The sequence below is a fragment of the Petaurus breviceps genome, unplaced genomic scaffold (genome assembly GCF_028583685.1).
Source record: "Petaurus breviceps papuanus isolate PSGF00001 unplaced genomic scaffold, PetGlider_PUasm1.0 38, whole genome shotgun sequence".
Taxonomy (NCBI): domain Eukaryota; kingdom Metazoa; phylum Chordata; class Mammalia; order Diprotodontia; family Petauridae; genus Petaurus; species Petaurus breviceps.
This window is the reverse complement of record NW_027186304.1, coordinates 80,805,466-80,820,173: the sequence shown is the minus strand read 5'-3', so window position 1 is coordinate 80,820,173 and position 14,708 is coordinate 80,805,466. Positions and strand designations below refer to the sequence as shown.

General features: G+C 37.9%; 1 protein-coding gene across 4 annotated transcripts in view; it reads right to left on the bottom strand.

Annotated features, from left to right (window-relative positions):
* The window catches only part of SULF1 (sulfatase 1), a 217,128-nt gene that overhangs the window by 160,707 nt on the left and 41,713 nt on the right, over positions 1 to 14,708 (bottom strand). For 3 of the 4 annotated variants that reach the window (XM_069100088.1, XM_069100087.1, XM_069100091.1), the window contains exon 2: positions 9,136 to 9,237. The exons of the other annotated variant lie outside the window; for it this stretch is intronic. The gene's annotated coding sequence lies outside the window, so the exon portion shown is untranslated. The remainder of the gene's footprint in view (positions 1 to 9,135; positions 9,238 to 14,708) is intronic. 4 annotated transcript variants of the gene reach the window in all.

Here is a 14,708-nt window from a genome sequence, read left to right as displayed (position 1 = left end):
ACACACACACACACACACACACACACACACACACACACACACACACACCCCTAGCCGTGTGACCCTTGGGCAAGTCACTTAATCCCAACTGCCCTCCAAAAAGCAAAAAAATCCAAAGAAAACAAATTTGTGTTGCTATAACTTGAAGCAACTCAGTAGCCAGGCAAGGGGGAGTGTATGTCTGTGTAGGAGAGAGACAAAGCCAGAGAGACAGAAAGAGATAGAGGCAGAAACAGAGACATACAGAGATAGAAACAGAAACAGACATTCAGAAATGCTTAGAGAAACAAAGACAAAGAGAGACACACACATAAAGAGACAGAGATAGAGGCAGAGACAGAGATTCAGAGAATTGCAGAGACACACAGAAAGACAGAGAGAGGAGGAGACAAGGGGGCAAAGAAGGGAAAGGGTAAATAGGTACAAAGACACAGAGAGACAGAGATAGAGATACAGAGACAGAGATAACAAGAGAGATATACAGAAAGACAGAGAGCCAGCCTTGGAGGCCCAGAGATCTGGGTTCAAGTCTTGTCTTTAACACATGCTGGTTGTGTGACCCTTGAGCCTGAAATGTTCCAGGCAACTCTAAGACAATGAGCTGCAGAGAAGAACAAGTCTAGTCCATACTGGTAATTAGGGTTTAATCACTTGGAATTATGATTTCATACCAATGAATTTTTTTGTCACTGCTCTTTATAATTTCATGCTGATGAAATTACTAGGTCAATCCAAAATTCTCTCTCTCTCTCTCTCTCTCTCTCTCTCACTGACTAGACTTGTATCCAGATCTCTGGCCCTCCATGGCTGGCTCTCTGTCTTTCTGTATATCTCTCTTGTTATCTCTGTCTCTGTATCTCTATCTCTGTCTCTCTGTGTCTCTGTATCTATTTACCTTTTCCTTTCTCTCCCTCCCTCTCTCTCTCTCTCTCTCTTTCATATCTGTCTATCTAACTGTAATTTGTGGCCCACTAGGTCTATTCTGGGCTCACACAGACCAAGTTCAGTCTTGAAGGATCCTGCCCCACTGAAAATTTCCCTTGGGAGTATTTGACTCTTGTATAGCTCTCCACAAAAACAACAAACAAACAAAAAGGAAAGAGGCATTTAGTTCTCATGCAAACACTCTGCCTAAAAAAGACATCAAATATAGGACAATCTTAATCTAACCTGACAAAATGACACAGAATGGGCTCATACTCAAACCTACAGATAGTCCAGAAAAATTATTTTCCTCTCATTTTCCCACATCTTCCAGGGACCTGCATAGACCACATGATTCACAGTACCAGTGAAAGGATAGGTCCACGTTGGCCCTTCTCTAGACATCACATCTGTCTAAGGAAACTTGTGTTTTCTGGCTGTAGGCCTCGCACCAACTCTCTTTGTGGCTCTGTGCCTTCCTGGTGAGTCAGTCTATGCCTCCTACCTCTTAGTGGATCTGTATCTCTTGATCTACTACTCTCTCTTTAGAGTTGGTGGTATCTCCTCTCCTTTGGTGACTGCCTTTTCTCCCTTTAAATTTAGTCCAAGGGCCAGCTCAAGTGTGTGAACATCTTCATCAGGAAAGCTAACACATTGATTCTCATCCACCTTTCTGTAATCTCTCTAGCTGTGAACTACATCTCCAATGCCAGAAAAAAGAAAACCAAAAATCCTAGGTCTGCATCAGTATGGCTGTGAGTATCTGAAGCGATTTGTCAGAGTTCACCTTGCCCAACACATTTTATTCCTTGCTCGGGAGACAATGGAAGAGAATGGGGCTTTGTCTGCTCTGTCTGGTGTGTGACTGCTACATTTGTGAAGCATGCATGATGCACATATGCATTAACACATGTATATGTAAACAACTCAACAGGAATCTACAGAAACTTAGCACTAAAATAAATTAAAATACATGATAAATATAATTTGCTTTTATAATTCAAAACCTGAAAAATTAGCTTTACATTTCAATATTCTGTGGTCACCTAAGGCAGATGTATTACTTTCTACTATGTGTCTGTGAGTGTGAAGACCACTGGCTTAGAAAGTGTGAACACTGGCTGAAACAGTCATCCTAAAATATATCATGGCAAATACATACTGGTGAAATTCCACTGAAACAAAATCTATGCTCCTGTGTCCTGATATGGTATACTCTCTTTATGAAATATCAGCTTTCAACTGAAAGACTCAAAGTCTACTAACCCTGAAATCTTACCCCAATACCAAATGAATCAATTCACTTCTGCCTTCACAATTTCCTCTGTACTTTGAGGCTAAGAGGGAAGCTTTCCTGCTCTCAAATAGGACACAGTGATTGTCTCAAACAGCTCATGAGCCCCCTCACTGACAGGTGACTTCAGCAATGGGTATAGTGATTTTGATGGTTCTTACCTGATTTTCAAGAGATCTTTGGGAAGTTTCTTAGTAATGCCAGGCCCTTTTGAATCTTGCTGAGAGCCCATAGAGAAAGCCATACTGTGAGCCCTTAGAGAGAGCCATACAGTTTACAACCACTTGGGACAGGTGGCAGAGAACAAATAAGTCATTGTTATTTGATTTTATTTCAGTTGTCTCCAAAAAAGATGACATCATCCCATTCTCTTTCTTGCTGTGTATTATGAGAGCTACCCCCAACCCTACCGGACACAAACACAGACACAGACAGACACCACATACAATTATAATTTAGCGGCTTTTCCCCAGGGGATAGCAATTTTCATCTTAACTTCCTGCCTAAAAGTGCCATTATGAAAACTAGCCAGGCTTCTAGAGGACAAGGACAAAGGGTTCTCTACAGAAAACCCACCTTCTTGTTGCCAGGTGCCCTTCAATATCCAACTGAGTCCCTGTTCTGCTTCCTGTTAAAGCATAGCATGGTGACTACTTGTATATAGACCACTATGTATATAGTATATACAAAGGCCTCTGTCAGAATGAGAGGATCCTGCCTAAAAGCAACACGTTATTTTTGGTGATGTTGTTTTCTCCTGCACTGTTTCTAAGAACAAAAATTTATTTGCTTTGAGAATATACATATGCAAAGATGCATGCCATGAATCTATATTTGTGTATGTGAGCAAACATTTGTTTAAATACTTAAGCCTGTCAAAGCATGCCTACCCCAAAGTTTCTGGGTACAAAGGTGGGAAAAGTACATACCTGGGAGTCTTGAATTTTGAGGGACTGTGCCATAAAGCTCAAGAGAAAATATGGATTTTCATTAGCATGAGTGCCCATCCTACAAATTGAGTCACGTTGTCTAATGGATGAAAGAAAGTTCCAAAGATCACACTACGAATCCAAGGATAAAGACTTCCTCTAAGCACCTTAGAATGCAATTTCCTTGAATTCTGGGCAAGGCTTCAATGCCCCTGGGTTACAAGGACAAAGACAGTCTTAAGGGGACCATATCTGGGATAAATTCCTTGGCCGGGCCTGGTGCATTACTCTGCACACTGTGGGTCAATCAGTGTTGCTTTAACTTCAACAAATCAAAGAATATTGTGAAAAAGAATAAAATGCTTTAGATTAGAGAGAGTTTAGGAAGATCAGCTTTCCTATCACAATCAAGATGAACAGGGCCCTCTAAAATTCTTGTTGAACGTGTAAACAGCACTGTCACGATTATAAGTCACCCAGTTTTGGAGCACCAAACTGCTGGGCATGCAATAGTAGAATTTAGTTGGTACAATAGGAGATATTAATATTTTTGCAGGCTTAGCTAAATTTGAAAATGAGGTCTCACAAATATAAAGAACCATACTATGCTTCATAGGTATCAAACTCTTGAAGAGAAACCTTAAAATTTCCCTCACACTTTGACAATCTAGTTCTCTTTTTTCTCATTATGTGAGACTTCAGCACATCTCTTTTTTGGAACAAGAAAAATTAAGAACATTTAGGTAATCTGATAGACAGAAGATGCTTAGGTAAGTTATGGTATCTATATGTAAATAGCTGCTCCTGTCTGTATTTCTTGGGGACTATAAATTTCTCTTATGTATTGCTTGGGATTATGTCGAGTACTATGAATTTCAGGTAAGTGATTCTTAAAATTGGCTAGAGATTCAATGACAGGACTCTATAATACACAAGAGGCATCAGTATGGAAGTATTCTGAAATAAATAAAGCAGCAGGGGAATCATTAAACCCAAAGGAGCTTTATATTTCTTGTTATTTATCATTATATCACCCAGGGTACCCCCAAAAGAATGTGTGTTAGATCTGTCAAGCCTAAAATATGGCTAAGTCCCAGATCTGTGAGGCCAGAAATTTTGGGAGAAAAGTGATATCTGAAGCTAACAGGGTACCCTCTGATGGGGTGAGAGGAAGAGGAGCAGGAGTCCCTAAACTTCCTATCAGTTTCTTGCACCAAAGTGTGGTAAAACATAGTGGTGCCAGGTCACATTAATGCCTTAGAGATTTAAACAGTTGTGTTCTATCATTGTGTGATTCAGTTTAGTGCCTCAATTAGAATGAAAAATTTTTGCTTCTCTGTCAAGAGAAACTGACATATAAAGGATAGGACTCAAAGGAGAGAAGCTGTTCCATGTAACATAAAATTTTTAAATAAAGGAGCGAGGAGCATTCAATGAAGGATCCCTTTTTAAGTTAAAAACTGAACACTGTTACCAACCCTCTCATCTTTAGAGACTCTAACACTTCATTACACAGTGAAGCATGTGCTATGGAGAACAATTTTCCCGTGGAGTAGATAAGATAAGTAGATAAGAGTAGATAAGATAAAATAGGTCTTTCCCCATCCTATTCCATGAATGATCCGAATCATCAAGATCTGAATTTGTTTCTTTTTCATACATAGAAAACCTGCTGTATGTATCACATTTTTGGCATATGATTTCACATACTTGAAAAAGGTTCAGCTATCCAGCTGGTATTACTCAATATGAGAAGACAGAAGAAAACATGAGATAAAGATAGAAGGAGTTCCATTGCTTCAATAAGCTGATTTAACGATCATGTTTTGAAGCACCAATTATTTGCCAAGAATTATTCTAGACACAAAGATGAAAAATGGAGTGATTTCATAAGGACTTAGAGTCTTAAAGCCTGTTGTCATACAAATAAGCATGTCAAGCAGTAGATTTTTACAAGAACAGAGGAGAGATACAGAAAATCTGAGGATTTTCTCAACTGGTGAAATTGGGGAAAGTTTCCAGGAGGTGGTACTGCCTGAACCAGGCCTTGAAATGAAAAGAGTGTCAACAATTGACAATGAGGAAGCACGAGGAATGGTATACATACATATGGAAGAATGTAGAAGGGGACAGACTGATATTTCAAAAGTACTAGTTGCACAGTTTGCCTGAAATTTAGAGTGAATGTCAGGGAATAGTATGAAATAAGAATGGAAGAGTAGGTTGAAGCCAGATTGCATATGTTCTTAAATGCCAGGCTAAGGAGTTCTATGGGCAAAAGAGAGCCACTGATGTTTTTTGAGCTGTTATCTTTCTTGAGAACTTCAATTTTGAATGGTTTCTTGCATCCCATTCCTTTTGTGATATAATATAATGAGATAATCTCAGCTGAAATTCTTACTGAATTTCTTCTGCCTCCCTTCCTTTGCTCATGATGTTCCCTCTGCCTATGGCCTTTCCTCACCCTCTGCTGCTGAATCCTGCACATTTTTTTTGAGGGGGAAAGGCAAGGCAATTGGGATAAAGTGACTTGCCCAAGGTCACACCACATAGCTAATAAATGTGTCAAGTGTCTGTGGCCAGATTTGAATTCAGGTCCTCCTGACTTCAGGACTGGCACTCTATTCACTGCACCACCTAGCTGTCCCCTGTGCATATTTTTTAAAGCCCAACTAAAATGTCACTTCCTGCATGAAGCCTTTCCCAATTCCTCCCATCAATAACAACCTTAGACCTCACATCCCATTTTATTGTGCATCTTTCATACACTTATTATACATTATATATTGTACTGATGTGTGCTTTCTGTAAAAGAGGATCACCTAAAGGTCAATGGAGAGGCATATCCTGAGGCTGCAATACAGAAGAAGGAGGAATTACATAGAAGAACTAATACCATCATAGAAAGGATGCCACCAGAGAAAGAAATCCCAGGGCAAAATGAGCAGCTGGTCTCAGAGGAGAGTGAGGGACAACCAGAAGACAGCTTTGTATTCCACTGGGATCTGTCCAAAGTCAGGAGAACTTGAGGAATGTCACTTGGCACACTGGATAGACCCCCTGTGGCAGATTTATAGGAGGAAGTGAACAAGAGTAATACAAGATGGGTGGGTAAAGATGGGTTGCAGTAGACACTATGGGGTGGGGGGAAGACACAAATCAGCAAGAATGGAAATTCACACAGGTATCCTGTACCCTTTCCTGTGCTTTAATGTTCATTTGTTTATATAAAAAAGTGGGAAATTGTCTCAAATATTGATTCCCTAGCAGGAGCAGTGAAATAACTATATCAGTTAGGATTAGCACTTATTGCAACCCTGGTACAAACTACTTTTAATTTGTAAGTGTTTTATAGGTCTTTTTGACTTGGCCACATGGAATTATTTTGAGAGTTTTAATTGCGAAATGTTCAGCTTGTTAATTCTTGCAGTTTTTGTCACTTTTGTACACCTTTAAAAATCTGTGTGTTTGTATGTGAGCATGTGTGTTCTTCAGAGTTGCCAATAACACTAAATTCAAAGCTATGTTGCTGAGTCAATCAGCTTGGAACATTAGAGTATGTCATATGCCCCTATTTTAAAGTTCCATAAGGACATAGACTACTGATCTACAGAGTAGATCTCTCTCCCAGTGTGTGGCACAGTTCTTTAAAATAACAATACATGTTTACAGAATGAGAATTTCATATAGCTTAGTCTCATCAAGGAGCTACTAAACAATTAGGCTAATTGGTGAATTTCACTAACATGTTTACATTCTTGATGTGGGCAAAACTCCATGGGATCTTGGAACAAACCCTAAGGTCTAGAGTCAAAGTCAGTCAACAAGCATTTATTAAGGACTTACTACATGCCAGACACTATAAACAATGCTAGGAAACTTAGCCCCCTAAAGCCTTCTAGATATTCCAAGGTCCAATGCTTTACTTGTCTTTTGTGCTATGAAAATGAAATGTTTGATTTCATGAGGTTTAGAAAATGGAGCTGGAATAAACAAACAAATAAACCCAAACAACAAATCTGAAATTCAGGCCAGATTCTTTGAACCTTTTTAAGTTCATGAACTTCAGGAAGACTGTTCCAAAGAAACAAACACATGGCTCTGAATGAAAACCAAAGCAAAATGTAAAGGTGGTGAAAGGCTGCAATTTGAAACCAGGAAAAACTCAGTAGCTTCAAGCACATTCTTTTTGGTCAAGTGCAACTTGAAGCAGGACTTACCAGATGCATCCTCACATGAAATGAAACCATGTCTCTCCTATATTTTGTAATCTGTGTCATCATGCTAACATAGACCTAAGTCTTCCTCCCTCCCATTGTTTCCATCCAATAAAATTTGTGTTTAAATATGAGCTACACAAAGCAATGTTGGGGACAACTTGTGAACAGAAATGCTGAAGTTTATAATCTTCCTTTCCAAATAGTCTTGATTATTTTGTGATTGACAGGTGAATAATGAGTGACTTGGTATGGAGTGGCCCTTTGAATCTATCAGAGCCCCCCTAATAAATTATGTAACCATAATGTGGTATTCTTACCCTGCTCTGCTCAAATCCTCTTTTCATACGCTACCATGGCATGGAGGTTTCTGGGGGTTATGAAACTAGAGCATAACTCTGGAATGTTCTACCAAAGTGGGAATGACCATAGAATCATAGATTGAGAGCTGGAATGTACCTTAGCAGTCATTTAGTCCAAGCCCTTGATTTTAGAGATGAAAAAGTGGAGGTTTATGAAGAATAAATGACTTGTCCATGATCATACAGCTTATAAACGTCAGAGGTGGAATTTGGAACCAGCTCTTCCTGATTCCAAGTCCAACACTCTCTCCACTACACTAGTTTTTAGTATGGGTCCAGGAATGGATTGTAAATCTGTCATGAGCTGTTTGGAAAGACTCAACCCTGGAGAACTGAGCAACAGATTTTGTACATCACACACACACACTCATTAGTATTCATGAATACTTTGTCATCATCATAGTTAACATTTATATGGTGTTTAAGGTTTGCAAAGCCCTCCATAAATATCTCATTTTCTCCTCACAACAACCCTGGGTCGTAGGTACTACTAATATACTCATTTTACAGATAAAGAAACTGAGAGATAGACAGAGGTTAAGTGCCTTATTCAGGATCATATAGCTACAATGATGATGATGATGATGATGACGATGATGATGTATAGACCCCATATACCAAATTTTATGCTAAAATAGTCATCATTTTTCCAACTACATAAAACTCAACATGACTTGAAAGTAAACCTTGATGAACACGGAGAAATGCAACTACCCTTGCTTCTGAACGTAAGCCATTCAAATATTCAGGGAGTGATTATTTGCTGTTTGGATTACTTAAGTCTTTACTTGTGTTCTTCCCTCCTCTTGCCTGACTTTTAGGCATTTCTTTGGTCATCAGCATCTTACCAGAGGAGAGAAAAAGAAAGGAAAAGAAGGGATGTCCAAATTTCCATGAATCTGGTTATTTATTAGCATTTAGGTGAAAGGTCTGGTAAGAAGGAAAGGTCTGAAATCTGTGGATTTCAATTATCCATGGCAGCCCTGGCTCTCATTGCCGTGTTAATTTCACAGCTGGATGTACTTCATTTTTGACCTGTGCACCTTTGGCTACCCAAACACCAGGCATGTTACAGAGCATTTACTTATTTTAAGTGCTTACAGGATGCTATGAACTATATATGTAACAAATGTCTCTCAGTATAAGATCTATATAATGGCAAATATAACTAGTTCACTGTCTTGCATAACCATTTAACAGGTTAGCAAATGTTGAAGGAAACCATTTAACCTCATTTTCCCCTGACTCATCCTCTCTACCCCCTACACAGAGGGAAATCAGGAAGGATACCTTACCCCCTTCGCACCCCCCTTGCTTAATAATTAGCTTTACTTAATACCTAGGGTACACAGCATGTCCAGGTGGCTTTGGGGTTTAATTAGTCACCAGATAAATATTTGATTTGGTACCTTTGAAGATTTTCTGCAACTATTTTGTCTTGATGAACTTGTATGCCATTGACCAGATTCAGCTGTCCAGAAGAAGGCAGGTGGCCCAGAAACCTATAGTACCTACAAAGAGGAAAAGAAGAAATGTCATTAGTTGTTCTCTGTCATCTGATTTTCCCATCTTATGGGTTTTGTCCTTTTGTAACTTCAAAGAGGAACACCATTAAGAACTCTACACCCCCAATTTGATCTACACTGAAGATTTTTTTTATTCCCACTTAAAAAAGTCTTTGAAGCATTGTGGGTGAGTCAATCCTCTTATTTTCAATTTTGACCCTCACCTGACAGCATCCCTCCTCTAGCCCCTTAAGAAAAAGAGCCAAGAAAATAGAGCTTCTACTAACACAAAAGACAACCTAACTAATCTAGGTGGGTAAGGGAATAAAAAAAAAGCTTATCAACAAGATTAATCTCATCCTATTATTCTCAAGAACTGAACTGGTATTGATCAAAAAAATATTTTGGGGGGCTTTGAAAACATCTCTAATCTGTCCTACTTTTAAAAAGAAATATTTCAAAGGGGCATTTCAGGTTTATCATAAAATACTTTAAAGCACCACACATTTTGTTAAATAAAAGAGAAGAAAATAGGTACTAGTGTTTAAAAATGAACCAGCTGCTGGGCTATCTATTTTGAAGAAAGAAAAAAAATTTTGAATCCATTAAGTATGTAGTTAAGCAGTCTTGCTGCTATAAAAATTATACCAAAGATAGAGAGCTATCTTATACACACATACACTGTTAAATCAAGATCTCATAGGCACAGTTTCATTTTTTGAAATTCTTTCAGAAACTTAATTTTCCTTCTTTCTCCCCATCTAAATACTAGCTTTATTTTAAACTCTCTCATTTCCTGAGAGAATGGGAATGAAACATGTGGTCCTCCTTTCAGTAGAAATTTGGGACCGTAGGTATAGAATGTTCTATGTGTTTGTTTTATTGGTCAGTCTGGCATAATTATCTTCTTTTCAGGGAAAGGTTCAAGTGTGTAGGGAAACATTGGGAAATGCCATTTTAGAAACATCAATTAAGAATAAAATAAAAACTTCATCTAGAACTTTCTACACCCTGCACTGGCAAATATTTTCACATAATCATCAAAGAGACAAAGAGAGAACTAAACACAAAGGTTAGGTTCACTCTAGTTAGCCCAGGCACCTTAGATCATAAGGTAAGGTACCTGGGAGACCATTAAGCCCAACCCCCTCATTTTGCAGATGAAATTACTGAGGCTATAAAAGGCTAAACAAATTACCAAGGACCATACAGCTGGTAAGTGTCTGAAACAGGTTTTGAATTGAAGTCTTCCTGTCTCCAAGTCTGCACTTATCCTTCTGCTACCTCATTACCTTCAGATTGGCTCTAAGATGATTGTGGTGATGCAAGTCAAGCTTAGGCTGATCCATGGAACTCACTATGGTCAAGAACATCTCCTCAGATATGAATTAATGATGCTTATTACCAAAGTGCAAAGAATACCAGATGTGGAGTTATAGGATCTGTGTTTGAGCCTGGGCAAGTCAACAAAACTTTCTAAGCTCCAATTTCTTTATTGATCACTTCAACAGTGCTTACTATGGGCCGAGCATTGTCTTAAGAGTTAGGGATACAAAAGACGTGAATAAAATTGTTCCCTGATCTCAAATAGCAATGAGCAACATAAAATTTGTCTAGCTTACCTTGATGGATTATTATGATTATAGGGACCATACATTTGGGGATGAAAGGGACCCTAAAGATAATCTGGCCAAACCTCTTCATTTTATGGAGCAAACAGGTCAAGAAAAACAAAATGACTTGTTCACGGCCACAGAAGTAACAAGTTTCAGAGCTGGTTTTAATACTCAGGTCACCTGACTCCAGATCCAATGATGTTTGCATTACATCATGCTGCTCTCTAATCAAATGAGAGAATATGTGAAAAGTACTTTATACAGTGCTACATCATTATAAATGGTTTTCCTTCCTCCACTAGAATCATCCTCTGGCTCTTCATCCCAGTGTGGAAGTTGTCCTGGGCTATTGAAGGCTATCTTCTGGAGGAACATAAAATCTGGCAGGTCCTACCAAGCTGGAAAGGCTTCAAGTTGTAGGCCTGGTGTCTGATGCTGTTTGTTGTCTGAGGGCCAAGCTAGCAAAGTTTGGAGAGTCTTATTACTGGGTTAGTTGCAGAATGGCAAATATTTTGGCCATGGTTAATTTGCAAATACCAGATTATAAAGGTTTGGTGCAGAGAGTATCCATACTAGTGAAATTATGGGTCCTTTAAATATTTAATTACTACTGCTGCTACTACTACCACCACTATCATTGCCATTGCCACCACCACATCATCATCATCATCACGAATACTGTAACAGTTCCCTAACTAACCTCTTGTGAATCATGTCTGTCTCCTAAACCCAATTTCTTTGCCTCTGCCATGCTAATCTTTTTTAAGCTTTACTTTGATCATGTGACTACTGGCCTCTAAAACCTTCAATGACTTTCATTTTCTTCTTATATCAAAACCAATCTCTTTTGTCTGACTTTCAAAACCCTTTGTAGCCCTTACTTATCTCCAAAGGTATTGCCAATGACTCTGCAACACCAGTCCCTCTGCTTCTGTCAGACTGACTTCATTATCTTGTTAATATACGTAACTTGTTCTGGCTTCTCTGCCTTTCTTTATACTTGGTCTTCCCCAGACTTGCAGTGCTTACCCTCTTGTCTCCTTATCTAAATCCTCCCTATCCTTCAAAGATCAGCTGAAATCCCACCTCTTTCAGGAGGTCTTCCCTTTGTTAATCTCCTAACCTTTGTTAATCTTCTCACTAGAAATCACATAGCACTTTAATATTCAAATACACTATAAGAACTTTCAAATAGGTGTTAATTGTATAGTTTTTTCTGGTTTGATGTCTTTAGTCATCTTTTCCCAAACAGTTTATAAGTTTCTTTGTGTAATTTAGAGTTCCTGTGTTGTCTACATCCCCCTGCTCCTGACCAGTGCCTAGAATTGCACTCACTACATAGTAGTAGGCATTCTTTTAGGATTTGCTGGTGGATTGATGTAGTATCACAGGAAAATGTGGCTTTGCTGTGTCATTTCTACATTCCTTAAAACTTGTTTCTGAGGCTGGCTGGGGGGTTATATTAACTTTAAAAATTAATCCAGAGATCCATTTTTAATCTAGGATTTCCAGACTTTTACCTAGGATGGACCTTTCGTTCTGACATATACCACTGAGGAAGAAAATACTACTTCCCTGACTATTTCCTCCCATGTATTCCAGGTTATACTCCCAAGTTTTGAGGTATGTAATTTTTTTAAAATAAAAGTTAAATATCTGAATCTATTAAAACTGTAGTAAAAAATGAACACTAGATCGAGAATCTGAAGTAAATTATGCTATTAATAACCTTTTTAATTGCATACAATCCACAGATTGGATCAAAATGACTTTAAGGAGGTAGTGAGGGTGGTATGGTATATTGAAGAGGCCTAGACTTTGAGTCAGGAAGAGACAGGTTTGAATGCTACTTCAAACAGTTACTAACTGTGGATCACGAGCAAATCACTGAACCATTCTGAGCCTTAATTATCTCATCTGCAAAAGAGAATATTAATAGCACCTCCCTCACAGAGTTGTTATAAGGATCAAATGAGATCATATATGTAAAGAGGTTTTCAAATCTTAAAGTATAAAATAATATAATAATAGCTATGATAAAAATAAAAATCACTACACTTAAATGGCACTTACTATGTTCCAGGCGCTAATGTGAGATGGTGATGATGATTACAGAGAAAACTTCCAACATACATGCAGCATGCCAGATGCTAGAGATTACCAGGTATAACAAAGGAAGAATAGCAGTGGAAATGTCAATAATTCATCAGAGATAATATAATATCTAAGAGTACAGTAGTATATTTATAGCCTCAAAAGTTTATGTAAAAAATTCATAGAAATTAAGTAATAAAAGAACTTAACCTAAGGATCCAAATTCAGCCTTATAGGCATCATTGACACTTGTTCCAATGTGACTAAAAGCAAATGAAATCTTATTCAAAATTGATAGATTTGATAAGCTGAATAGTACATAATATTATATATCATGTACTTTTAGGAAGAAATGTATTATGATGGAGAGAATTTGTATGAGAGGAGAGACCAAAAGTATACTGTGGTAGAATGAAACAATAGACCACACGTCTGGAAGTTGTAAATAGACAATGAGTTCAGGAAACAGCTCATAAGGCAAGGCCCTAGGCGTGATATGGTAGCAACAGGAGATTTTAACTATCCAAACATTTACTGAGATGACTTTACTCTTCTAAAAGCAGAATAGATGACAAATTTCTGACTTTCTTTGAGAATAATTTGATCCTTCAAAAGGTGAAGGGATAGATGAGGAGAGCTCCTGTCTTAGATCTGATTCTAATGAAGTACTGCTTGATGAAGTAGAAATGAGAGGGAGTTTGTGAAGAAATGACCATGTCAAAAGAAAAAAAAAGTCATCATGCCATCTGAGACTTTGCAATAAGGAAGGGATAGTCAAGTATAATCTCATGCATATTGTAGATTTTGAGATGACAGATTTTTAAAAGTTCAGAGACATAGGGCACCTAGGTGAATAACTGAATAGATTACCGGTCCTTGGAGTCAGGAGGACCTGAGCTCAAATTTGGTCTCAGACAAAAAGAAAAAAGAACTTTAAAAATAAAACTTTAGTTGGAAGTATAGGCAAGAGAAAAATTAAAGGAGAGGGCTATTATTTGGAGCAGAAGATATGCCATAGTGATAAACACTGAAATTAGAACAAAATTATATAATTTTTATTTGTTTTATTTTCTTACCAATAAAAAAGATCTTCATACTGAAGGGGGAGAAGAGAATAGACATTTATTAAATGCTTGCTACATGCCAAGCACTGTGCTTAGTGCTATAAAGCCCTTATCTCAGTTGATCCTTACAACAACTCTTCTAGATAGGTACCAGTATTACCCCCACTTTGTATTTGAAGAAAGTGAAGAAGCCACAGTCACATTGCTAGTCTAGTAAGTGTATGAGATTGAATTTGGACTCAGGTCTTCCTGACTCTACTCTCAGAGCTCTATACTCTATATACATAGTCACCTAGGATGTAAAGAAGGAAAAGGTAATATGGAATTGATACCAAGAGAGGGAAGAGATGCTATTTATCCTTAATGGAATAATTATCCTTAGTGAGTTCATATCACTAAGTTCAGATAAACTATATCCCATGATACTGAATGTGCATTTGCATATGTTTGTGAAGCAACTGTTGCTGGTCTTTGAAAAATCATGGAGAATAGGACAGGTATGAAATGACTAGGAAGGTGAATGTGGTCCCTATTTTGAGAAAGGAAAAGAAAGTAGGCTGTTCAAAACTTTAATTAGCAGGACTCAAATTTTTTAACACTCCTACTATATAATATTAAAGTGATGGTTTATGAGTACCTAGAGATATGCAGATCATCAATGAACCCGCATGAGTTATTAAGTATAAGCCATAATAATCTTCTC